The sequence below is a fragment of the Megalobrama amblycephala genome, linkage group LG18, assembly GCF_018812025.1.
Source record: "Megalobrama amblycephala isolate DHTTF-2021 linkage group LG18, ASM1881202v1, whole genome shotgun sequence".
NCBI classification, from domain to species: domain Eukaryota; kingdom Metazoa; phylum Chordata; class Actinopteri; order Cypriniformes; family Xenocyprididae; genus Megalobrama; species Megalobrama amblycephala.
The window spans coordinates 35,572,727-35,586,442 of NC_063061.1; positions in this window are offsets into that span (position 1 = coordinate 35,572,727).

Below are 13,716 nucleotides of genomic sequence, written 5' to 3' on the forward strand. Positions count from 1 at the left end.
CACTATTAGCCATTTGTCTGCTGTCTGTTAGCTCCACCCACGTCCCGCCTCTTTGCCCATTTTCAGTTATCCCGGAGTGATGCGCATTGACGCGCTGCCAAGATGGCGACGGCAGGCTCCACCCACTTTGGGCTTCAAAAATGCTCTTCATAAACCTACGGGTGACGTCATGGGAACTACGTCCATTGTTTTATACAGTCTATGGAGAAAACTAAACATAAAATTGCTTCGTTCTTCTTTTTATTAACCAGTGGTTTATTGAGCAAATTGTTTCTCTCTCTTTAAATAAATTAAATTATATACCGGTAGCCCTTTCTTGCACATTACTTAAATATTAAAAGGTTACAATTAACAACAGAGCCCAAACTATTAAATGTAGTTGCTATTTATGTTTAGATATAATAATCAACACTCAAATAAAAAAACATGTGATTTTGCATTAACTTATAAATCTAATTATACAATTATTTTTCAATTATTTTTCTGCTCCAGTTCACTTTTGAAATATGATCATTTACACAGTTACTGCCATAACTTGTTTTCATGACAAATTTATTTAAGCATATATTAAATTATTAAGACATTACTAACAGGTAAAGTAAATATAATGAATAAATAAGCTAATATAGTGCATATATTTAGTGAAATACTCTCTAGTGAACTAACATGCTGTGGACACTAAATGACTTGCATGAGGTAAATGTAATGCTACATGAGATATTATTCTCAACTCAAGCTGTTTTATTGTTGTCTTTCTGCGGTTGAAAAACACTGGTTGAGAGATTACATGTAAACTATGTATGCATAGATCGTCTGTTCTTCTTCTTCTGCTCTTTTGTGGCAGTTAGTAAACAGTGTTGCATTACCATGCGTGCCCCCTTCTGGATTGGAGTGTGGATCGCCTGTGACTGACTGTATGCAGTCAGTATACATGTGCCGTTACACCCCTAATATATTTAAGTAGAGAACAAAGTGAATGTCTCCAATTCAATGTCAATCTCTCTCTCTCTCTCTCTCTCTCTCTCTCTCTCTCTCTCTCTCTCTCTATATATATATATATATATATATATATATATATGTGTGTATATATATTTAAGCTTTGGGCATGGCCATGTTTATGTGTTTATGCATGAACAAGACAATGTTTTTGGTGCTCTTGGACACACATTAAGCTGAATTTCAGGAAATCAAAGCTAAATGTTGATTTCCTCTCTTTGTGTTCATTCTTTTGGCTTCATGTTTAGCCTCTCTGCATTAGCATAAACCATAAAGCTGAGAGACGAGCAGTCGTTAAAGTTTAATGGCATTGCGATGGGTCAGTCGTATAACCGCTAGCAGTCATAAGAGAGTGAGACAGAACTAAATGTGTGTTTTTAATGATAAAGAAACTAAAATATGTGTTTCCTTTTATAGGGGCATGAAAGACTAAGAAGAGTCGTCTGTTATCATATCCAAAAACTACCAGGTATTGAAATCTGATGGCAATCTTCATAATGCTTGAAAATATACTAGGTATACTGAACTATATCTTAAAAGAATATAATGCTTAAAACATTATGATCTAACATGAGTTTGGGTGCGGATCATGTTTTTTATTTCATTTTTAAGACTAGTTATGTGCTGTAATGCAGTAACGCTGTGGTTACAGTTATTCACAAGAGCATGCGACTGATTATTATCTTCATGAATGCTTGAGGAATATATGTACGTATAATGAATTATATATACAGGTTTTGGAGTTCAAGTGTCAGTGTAAGGTCTGTTCAGGCTAATGAACACATATGATGTGTGTTGTACTCGACAGCGCTCTGATGACCCACGCGCTGTGAGCAGATGAAATATGCGGCAGCTCCCATATGGCATGTCTGCAGGACGCCAACACGGTAGTGCAAACCCAGCAGAAACCTGATCAAGAGATTCACATTTGCCTTCAGTATGTGTGTGTGATTTCTGGCATGGCCGCCCATTACAGCCCCTCTGAGTTGATGGTGGTACAGATATTATAGAGCCTCTTTTACTAAAAGACCAGACACTAATGAAATTAAGAGAAAAGATGTGAGGTCACAGAGGCCAGAGCTGTTTTCAGCATCGCTTTCCAGGCTCTGTATAAATTCTGCTGGTATTTATGGTCACTCTGGGCAGGTCATGTGCTTAGGCATTTGGAGAAAAGCAGACTGAAGAGGTATTTAAAATGTTATATATATACACCGATCAGGCATAACATTATGACCACCTTCCTAATATTGCGTTGGTCCCCCTTTTGCTGCCAAAACAGCCCTGACCCATTGAGGCATGGACTCCTGTAGACCCCTGAAGGTGTGCTGTGGTATCTGACACCAAGATGTTATCAGCAGATCCTTTTAGTCCTGTAAGTTGTGAGGTGGATCCTCCATGGATCGGACTTGTTTGTTCAGCACATCCCACAGATGCTCGACTGGAATGAGATCTGGGGAATTTGGAGGCCAAATCAACACCTCAAACTCGTTGTTGTGCTCCTCAAACCATTCCTGAACCATTCTTGCTTTGTGGCAGGAGCATTATCCTGCTAAAAGAGGCCACAGCCACCAGGAAATACCATTTCATGGTGTATATGGTCTGCAACAATGCTTAGGTAGGTGGTACGTGTCAAAGTAACATCCACATGGATGGCAGGACTCAAGGTTTCCCAGCAGAACATTGCCCAAAGCATCACACTGCCTCCGCCGGCTCGCCTTCTTCCCATAGTGCATCCTGGTGCCATGTGTTCCCCAGGTAAGTGACACACACGCACCCGGCCATCCACATGATGTAAAAGAAAATGTGATTCATCAGACCAGGCCACCTTCTTCCATTGCTCCGTGGTCCAGTTCTGATGCTCACGTGTCCACTGTTGGCTCTTTCGGCGGTGGACAGGGGTCAGCATGGTCACCCTGACTGGTCTGCAGCTATGCAGCTCCATACACAACAAACTGATGCACTGTGTATTCTGACTCCTTTCTATCAGAACCAGCATTAACTTCTTGAGCAATTTGAGCTACAGTAGCTCGTCTGTTGGATCGGAGCACATGGGCCAGCCTTCAATGAGCCTCGGCCGCCCATGACCCTGTCGCCAGTTCACCACTGTTCCTTCCTTGGAGCACTTTTGATAGATACTGACCACTGCAGACCGGGAACACCCCACAAGAGCTGCAGTTTTGGAGATGCTCTGACCCAGTCGTCTAGCCATCACAGTTTGGTCCTTGTCAAACTCGCTCAAATCCTTACGCTTGCCCATTTTTCCTGCTTCTAACACATCTAACACATCTCTCTATCGAGCTCTCGACTATGATACAGTGCATTTACAAAGTTCACACAGCTAATATAACCCTCAAATGGATCTTTACAAGATGTTCGTCATGCATGCTGCATTCATGCGTCGGATCATGTGAGTATAGTATTTATTTGGATGTTTACATTTGATTCTGAATGAGTTTGATGGTGCTCGGTGGCTAAAGCTAACATTACACACTGTTGGAGAGATTTATAAAGAATGAAGTTGTGTTTATGAATTATACAGACTGCAAGGGCCCTATATTACACCCGGCACAGTGCGACGCAAGGCGCAGCGCAAGTGTGTTTGCTAGTTTGCGTCCGGCGCCGTTCGCGTTTTCCCGTTCAGCGCCACGTCCTTAAATTAGTAAATGCATTTGCGCCAGTTAGTGCGCCCATGGGCGTGCTGGTCTAAAAAAGAGGTGTGTTCAGGCGCATTGCCGGCGCATTGCTATTTTAAGGAGCTGAAAATAGACTGCGCCATAGACCAACGCAAACCTGGTCTAAAGTCTAAAGTCAATGGCGCAATATTTTTTTGTTAGAGCGCGTTGGTAGAAACTGCGCCTCTGGGCGCGTCCACAGTGCGCGTTGACTTTGCTTATTACACACAGGGATGCCCATCACACAAACATGCCAAATATTAAAAACAAAAGGATTACAGTGTAAAAGAATATTATTGTGTAGGCTACATAAATATAAAAATGTAATGATGAATAGTCATTGTGTGTATTAGAATTAGGCTACCTATTTTCAATTCAGCCTATTACTACTTATAATGATGAACGAAATTGGCTAATTAATTGAACAATCGTGCCAATACACACACATATATATTAACTGACTCATCGCGTGTACGCCATGTAAATAGCGATCCGCCATGGCGCGAGCACATCTCGCTCTTAAAGGGAATGGGAGATGACACTTTGATTGGTTTATTGAACGTTACGCCCATTACTCATTAAGAGAATAGGGACAACCCATTTCAAAAAATGCGCCCCGGCGCACGGACCATTTTTCCGTCGCTAAAATAGCAAAAGTGGATTTGGACACGCCCTGCGCCGTGCGCTTTACACTTTGCGTTTAGATCGTTAAAATAGGGCCCCAAGTGTTTAAAAATGAAAATAGCGACGACTCTCTTGTCGCCGTGAATACAGTAATAAACGATGGTAACTTTAACCACATTTAACAGTATATTAGCAACATGCTAACGAAACATTTAGAAAGACAATATAAATATCACTAAAAATATCATGTTATCATGGATCATGTCAGTTATTATTGCTCCATCTGCCATTTTTCACTGTTTTCCTTGCTTGCTTACCTAGTCTGATGATTCAGCTGTGCACAGATCCAGACGTTAATACTGGCTGCCCTTGTGTAATGCCTTGAACATGGGCTGGCATATGCAAATATTGGGGGCGTACATATTAATGATCCCGACTGTTACGTAACAGTCGGTGTTATGTTGAGATTCACCTGTTCTTCGGAGGTCTTTTAAACAAATGAGATTTATATAAGAAGGAGGAAGCAATGGAGTTTGAGACTCACTGTATGTCTTTTCCATGTACTGAACTCTTGTTATTCAACTATGCCAAGGTAAATTCAATTTTTCATTCTAGGGCACCTTTAATATTATGGAACTTTTAAGTACTTGTTTGCTTTATAATCCTTCAGTACCATGGTATTACCATCTCTCTCTCAGTTTCAGTGGATGGAAACTTCACACAGTCTCTCCTCCAGAGCCGAAGGGTTTGAGTTTTCCCGCAGTGATCCAGTTTTCCTAATGCATGTGGACAGTCCACAGACCCCTGGAGATTCCAGGCAGTGAAACTGCTGCATTAGTGTGATCATCCGTGACGTGAGCGTGTGCGTGTGGCCCTGGGCTCCATGTCAAACACCCCCACTTCATCACAGACGCTCTTTTGACCTGAAACACTCTGAGCTCCCAAACACCATTACGATCCCTGCTGTGACATCAGACACACACACACCAAGCCTTAACTGTTGGTTTCTGCTCTCTTGAAATGATACAACATAATCGATTTAGATTATACCACATAATATTTATATTATGCAATTTCTACCACATAAATCTGTTTATTGGCATCTTCTTTCTGTCTTCATAATCAAAGCACAACACCTTCAGTGTGTGTCTGTGGGATTTTTCACCTGTTTTCTGGTACAGCAGGTGAGGATTATGCGTCAGATCACTTAGTCAAGGAACAGCACATCTCTGCTCAACAAGACATGATTCGAGATGCACACCGAATTAGCATCAGAATTAGCATCTTTCATCCGTCCCTTTGGAATCTGAACGTTCCCTCATGCCTGGTTGCCATGGAGATCTTTTTGGTCTTCAGTACGGACCTACTTGTTGATGCCCTCGTGAAAAAATAGGTAAACAGTTTCTGTTGTTAATTTTGTTCACTCAGGTTGTTTTGAGCATTGATTGTAGGTGAAAACTGATGATAGTTGTTTTCATGAAGCATTTGAAACTGATAAAAACCCCAAGGTAGGTGTGTGTGTGTGTGTGTGTGTGTGTGTGTGTGTGTGTGTGTGTGTGTGTGTGTGTGTGTGTGTGTGTGTGTGTGTGTGTGTGTGTGTGTGAGTGAGTCATATGCTTACTAATACTAATGGATGAAGTGAGAGAGGGAATAAAATGTGTGGAACAGAAAGAAACAGGAGCTCTTTTATAGCTTATGGAAATTCTTAGTCATGCTTCAATCAAGTATCAACTTAACAAATGTTTCTCCTAAAACTCCAAATTTTGAAACAAATTTCACTCAGAAATGGCTTGTAAATTTCACAAATAATTACAAAGAAATGGCAAGTAACGAATTTAATTAAATGTAAAATTTTGAAGTAGAAAGTCTGTAGCGGTATTTTCTAAATCTTTGTTTTATTGGTTTGTTTTTTTAAAAAGCCCAGCGCAGAACGCGAGAGTCTCGAGTCTAGCGCATGTTTACATAGAAAAACAATATAAAAATAGCGCATTAAAATAGAAAAATGTGTTCTGTGTGAACAGCCCCTTGGTTGCTACATGGTAAGATCACTAATCTTAAAGGTACGCTATGTAATTTTTGGCCCTCTAGTGGTTAAAAAACCAAACTGCATGCATTTTGCAGAGGAACATTGTTTTGGTTGTGCTTCAGCTCTGCCTGACTGTGCAGATGAATATGACCCTTCACAATAGAAAACGCTTTACAATTAATCAATTTATCTGTTCAATGAAATATCTTACTCACCTATTGAGGAATAAAAACACACCAATGTTGATTCTTGTTTTATTACGAGCTCTGATGCGTTCTTTTCTTGCCAGCAGACTCTTCTCTGTTCAGCGTTTGTTTAAAGGGATAGTTCACCCAAAAATTATCCCATGATTTACTCACCCTCAAGCCATCCTAGGTGTATGTGACTATCTTCTTTCAGACGAACACAATCGGAGATATATTTAAAAATATCCTGGCTCTTCCAAGCTTCATAATGGTTGTGATTTTGAAGCCATCATAAAAGTAATCCATACGACACCAGGGGGTTAATAAAAACCTTATGAACTGAAGCGATGGGTTTTTAAAGAAAAATATCGATATTTAAAACTTTATTAACTATAATATCTAGCTTCTGGCAGACGGCCACACACATCAAAAGACTGATGAAGTATTGACTGATTATTTGCATTTTTAATTTTGAACAAAAAAAGGTTGCGTAGTGTACATTTAAAAATTAAGAATAAAGATTTTTTTCAGCGTGTTTATTTTTGGCGTACACTATTAGACTCGTCGCAACAGAAATAACAGATTGCATCTTGAAGAAACAGGCCTCGGTTGCTCAGATATTTCCCTTGTCTGAGTCACGCTTTGCTCTTTTGTGGTGTGCGGTAATAGAAACGATCCTCACCTGCTGAGAAACACCACTGGCCTTCTGAAAGCATTGTGTGGATGTGAAGAGACAAACTGTGCTTGAAAAGAGTTCACTTTCTCTGGGCGCTCATGGCCTTCAGCGCTTCCTCCTCAGTAGACCACAAGCATAAAATAAATCACTTCAAATGCATATATTGGCCGTGGGAATTTTCTTTTGATGAATGTATTTTTAGTCCATTGTGGCATCACAGCAGAGCACAATCGCCTGTGGCAGTTCGCCGCTCAAACCCACCGTGAACACGGTGCACTGAAACATCTGCTTTCCTTTCTGTCTCACTTATTTCTCATTCTTTCTCCATGTTTTCACCCTCAGGCCCTCCATTTCTCTCAATATGACTGACCTAGAGTTCAGATGCATGTTGTGTGAACAAAACCTGGTCTACTGTAACGTAAAAATATAAGACATGATGTTAAAAACAACAAAATACACATAAAAAAAAACAAAAATCCGATGAAAACATGAGTAACACTTTACAATATAGTCCCATTAGCAGGTTTATTATAGTTAACCAAAGCCAACAAAAACATTTTCGCTACTTAAAGAAAAATTACTAAAACTTTAACCAGAATTTAACTAAAAATGGTAAATATAAAAATAAAAACTAGTATCTTAATAATAAAATAAAACTTCCCATTAGTTAATGTTAGTTAATGTATCATGGAAATTTTGCTGTTGTAGGCTGTAAGGACCTTTGAAATAACTGAAATAATTTGGCGAAGTTATATGGAACTGTAATGCAGTCAAAACCTGCCTGGAACTACTTTAGCTGTGCTAACAGCCAATCAGAATCAAGCATTCAACAGCCCTGTATAACTAACATTAGCTAACAATGAGCAATTCGTTTGTGGTTTGTTTCAGTATGTATTGATATTTATTAACGTTAGTTATTTTAATAATGTATTAAATGTTGAAATTAACATCAACTAAGGTTAATAAAGGCTTTAGAAGTATTTTTCACTGTTAGTTCAGGCTTGGGTCATTCCAAAGCCGTTGATATTCATTTTGCCAGAATTGAACAAATTGCTTGTGCGCCATTTTGAAAATTTACGTAAATTATAATACCTTGTAAATGCTTTGACTTATTGGCACAAAATTTGGTAAGGATCATTGATAGTATATCTCGGAGGTACCTGAGAAATTTGAAGACACCGCCTCCTAGTGTTCAGAAGATATACTTTTTTTTTTCTTCTTTTTTTTTTCTTCTTTTTTTTTTACAAAAATGCACTCTTTTGTTTGAAAAGTATAAAATGTACTAAAATATATAAAAATAGTATAAAAATGTATATTTCTACATTTAGTAATTCAAGGTTCTTGGTGTATAACTGAAATAATTTGGCAAATATGGAACTGTAATGCAGTCAAAACCTGCCTGGAACTACTTTAGCTGTGCTAACAGCCAATCAGAATCAAGCATTCAACAGCCCTGTATAACTAACATTAGCTAACAATGAGCAATTCGTTTGTGGTTTGTTTCAGTATGTATTGATATTTATTAACGTTAGTTATTTTAATAATGTATTAAATGTTGAAATTAACATCAACTAAGGTTAATAAAGGCTTTAGAAGTATTTTTCACTGTTAGTTCAGGCTTGGGTCATTCCAAAGCCGTTGATATTCATTTTGCCAGAATTGAACAAATTGCTTGTGCGCCATTTTGAAAATTTACGTAAATTATAATACCTTGTAAATGCTTTGACTTATTGGCACAAAATTTGGTAGGGATCATTGATAGTATATCTCGGAGGTACCTGAGAAATTTGAAGACACCGCCTCCTAGTGTTCAGAAGATATACTTTTTTTTTTCTTCTTTTGTTTTTCTTCTTTTTTTTTTACAAAAATGCACTCTTTTGTTTGAATAGTATAAAATGTACTAAAATATATAAAAATAGTATAAAAATGTATATTTCTACATTTAGTAATTCAAGGTTCTTGGTGTATAACTGAAATAATTTGGCAAATATGGAACTGTAATGCGGTCAAAATCTGCCTGGAACTACTTTAGATGTGCTTCTGGAAAATAATTGCATACCTTAAAATGTTCATCAGCCAATCAGAATCAAGCATTCAACAGCCCTGTATAACTAACATTAGCTAACAATGAGCAATACATTTGTGATTTGTTTCAGTACATATTGATCTTTAATAACATTTAACATCAACTAAGATTAATAAATGCTTTAGAAGTATTTTTCATTGTTAGTTCATGTTAACTAATGTTGTTAACAAATGAAACCCTAAAGTGTTACCAAAACATCTAGTGATGTTGGCATGTTTTTCAGGTAATATCCAGGCTCGTCTATGTTTGTGTGAATGATCAGGTCATTATTCACGTGAATGAGGGTTTTTGATAGATGTAATATCATCTGTTCTGTTCTAGCCATATTGATCAGCGATTCACGCTCATTCCAGCACAGATTCAACAGTAAGTAGGTCACCAACACACCTCCTCTGTGTTCCTAATATATGAACATCTTTACAGAGCAAAACAAACCTGCTTCATATTAATGACTGTCAGAAGAAGCCATTGTTTTTAGCTGACAGTTCATCCTTTTTGTTTCCTATTCTGTTTTTGTAATTAAAGGAATCGATTCTCCCTTAAAATATATCATGTAATCATCTTTATGTCATCCAAACCTTTTTTTTATTCTGTATTATGCTCTTTATTCTTCTAGATATCATGAAAGTGAATAGGGGACGGCAAGCTCAAAATGACCAAAAAAAAAAAAAACTATAAAAAATAAAAAATGTTTCCCCTCATTGCATCAAATACTTAATGCATGACTTGTGCGCTATATTATAAGTAAATAACTTATATTTTGATCTGTTTCCCACAAACGGCTATCGGATGTCTTCAGAAGACTTGATAAATTGCTGCTCGACAGGCCTAATTTCTCATCCTTCACATTTTTGTTATGTGGATAAAAGTGGTCAGGATACTCTTCAAAAACTTGTTTTTGTTCTTGACAGGAGAAAGAAAGTCACGCAGGTTCAGAACAACATAATGACATCATTTTTATTCTTTTTATTTATGTTTTTCTCTACATTAAACGATTTTTAATTGCATCCACTCAACTAGACGTCTGTTTGACTGCTAGGTTTAAACTTTTTGACAGCGTATAGCATTATTATCAGAGTTTTCTGGGTCTTCAGTAGCACATAAAAACGTCTGCAAACTCAGCCGATGATAATACAAAAACAGTTGCAGACGATGCCACCCACTCCGGTCTGGTCCGGTCCGTCAGCATTTGTGTTCCAGCTCTGTAATTAGACTTCTGTTTGACAGCAGACAGCCAGAAAACATGGCAGTCAGACCCTTAGTCCACCAGAATTGTTTACAGGGCCTCCATTTATAACTTTTTAATTTGGTAGGGCAAATTTGGATGACAATTTTGTGCCTGACAGTCTTGGATTGCTTGGTAAACAGCCAACTGATCTGTTGAGCACTGAAGATGTTTTCTCAAATTAAACCTTCAAAGAATATTTGCATTATTGAAATAAACTTTATCTATATTTACTAAATTCAAGGTTCTTGGTGTCTATGGATTCCTTGGGTCATGCCAAAGCCATTGATATTCATTTTGCCAGGATCGAACAAATCGCTTGTTCGCCATTTTGAAAATTGTCATAAATTATAATACCTTATAAACGTTTCAGTTATTGGCACAAAATTTGGTGGGGATCATTGATAGTATGTCCCGAAGGTACCTGAGGAATTTGAAGACATCGCCTCCTAGTGTTCCGAAGATATACAATTTTTTTTTTTTTTTTTTTTTACAAAAAATGTGACTTTTTTTGTATAAAAAAAATTTCTTTTTCGCACTCTTTTGTTTGAGTAGTATAAAATGTACTAAATATATTAAAATAGTATAAAATTGTATATGTATATTTGTACATTTAGTAATTCAACGTTCTTGGTTGTCTACAGATTCTTTGGGTCATGCCAAAGCCGTTGATATTCATTTTTCCAGGATTGAACTAATTGCTTGTTTGCCATTTTTAAAAAAAATTGACATAAATTATAATACCTTTTAAATGCATTGAGTTTTTGGCACAAAATTTGGTAGGGATCATTGATAGTATGTCCCGAAGGTACCTGAGAAATTTGAAGACATCACCTCCTAGTGTTCAGAAGATATACAATTTTTTTTTTTTTTTTTTTTTTTTTTTTTTTTTACAAAAAATTTGACACTTTTTTGTATAAAAATAGTATCAAATATATATTTATATTTATATATTTAATAATTCCAGGTTCTTGGTGTCTGCAGATTCTTTGGATCATGCCAAAGCCATTGATATTCATTTTGCCAGGATTGAACTAATTGCTTGTTTGCTATTTTGAAAATTGACATAAATTATAATTCCTTTTAAATGCATTGAGTTTTTGGCACATAATTTGGTAGAGATCAAATTTGGTATGTCCCTTAGGTACCTGAGAAATTTGAAGACATTGCCTCCTAGTGTTCAGAAGATATACAATTTTTTCTCCCTCCTTTGTAAGTCGCTTTGGATAAAAGCATTTACATGTAAATCTAAATATAAAAGCAGTTCAGTTGTTTGTTGTTAGGTTGAGCAAAATACCTTTTGACTTCTCATTTTAAATCATTTTGACTTGACTATATGGTTCTTTAATGGTTAATTAAAAACATGATATGTTCTTCAGATCGGTTATTTGGTACCTCCGAGGTTTTGGTTCTTCTACAAGCAGCTGATAAACACTGACTGTTTCCTTTTTCTGCCTGTAACTGTGTTTGTTTCAGTGTTTTGTGGGATTCAGTGAGTGTGTTGTGATGGTTTAAAAGCACAGCGCTCTGCAAAACACCATTAATGCGAGCGTGCGTGTGGGCCGTGATGTGTGCTAGCTTTAAAACATTTGACTCCATTTGCATGTACTGAATATAAAACACTCTGTCCTGTGTAGTGCTGTTTCATAATGAATCCTGATTTAAAAACACTTAAATAAAAATCCATTCCTCTAAACTTTTCTTTTCAGATTAAACACATCTGATTGACTTAATCTTGAGTTAGCAGTCTTTCGTTGGTGTCCAACTCGAGATGAGCCAAGAACGTCAACTAATCTGACCTTATTGTAAAGTTTATAGGGACGTTTATTAAAACATGTAATACATGTAAAATATCATAGGATGTCTTGGAACACATTATGACATAAACGGTTTGAGAAAAGAGTCAAACTTTCAGAGTCAAAGACAGAACTTTTTGGAGAACTGAGCACATGGTCACCATCCACCATAATAGAGCAGCATGAGCATTCTTCAAAATGCCTGCTTTTGTGGTCTACGGAAAGCCATACTGGTTTGAAATAAGTAAATGATGATCATATTAAATTTTTTGGATGAGCTGTTTCCTTTTACACGAATACAATCTCACTGTCCCTCCATTATACCTCTCTGTAGAGATGATAGTTCAGCTTCTGAACATGAAAAAAGAAAAGAAGAGCGTCTGACTGAAGACTGACGATATTACCACAGTCTATCACCACGAAGATGATAGAAGCTGTGTCATCACTGAGAAACCCATCAGCGTTTCGAGTCGCTGTGTTTTGAAGTGTAAAATTTGTAATCGTGTAAAGACGAGGCACACACACACACACACACACACACAGCTGTGTCAGTGCCTTCAGGGTGGGTTTCCCTCCTCCACTCACGACTCACACTAGAAATCTGTCACGTGACTCCAGACGGCCAATCAGACGCTGTAGAGTGGGGATTCCGTGCGTGTGGGAGTAAAACCTTCAACTAAATGACACATCACAGCTCTTCATTAGAGCTTAACACAGTCCTGCACTTCATCATTAACCTCCAAATATGGTTATATGAGGAAATGCAGCTCAGAATAAAATTAAATATTTAAAGAGGATGTAAGTAGCTTATTAAGAGCATCTAAATACAATATACACAGTACTCATACTTGTGGTTAGTGATACATCCCTTTTCATTTTTATTTTTAACCCCTTTTCTTCACATTTTATGGTCCAGCAGGTGAAAATGGTGTGTCTGATCACTTACCAATAAAGTAACACATGAATTGAGGGATTTTACAGACGCTGTGGAGGAAGAGAGAGTGTTATAGTCCTGATTTATTCACATACAGGTTTCTGCTCAGTGGAGAAAAAGCCAATTAACATCAACGTCAGTAGCCATTTATTATCGGCGGAGGTGAACTGAGATGACAGCGAGAGGAAGAGGCCCGACGGATCCGTAAACCCCCACGCCTCACTCTAACTCTCACTCTTTCTCTCTTTTTCCCTCTTTAGTTCTCCTGTCCTCATCCATGATGCAGTAGTAGTTTGTGTGCTGAAAGCTGACGGGTTTTCCAGCTCTTTGTTCTCGCTCGGATCTCACGTAATATTGACAGAGCTGCACCTAATATCAGCAAACACACAGCCGCAGACTCCACCGCACCTGTACCAGGTGTTTGACAGTGTGCGTCCCTAAACGGCCGTCTGGCAACACCAGAAGAAGAGACTTCTTTCAAAAACATTAAAAAAAT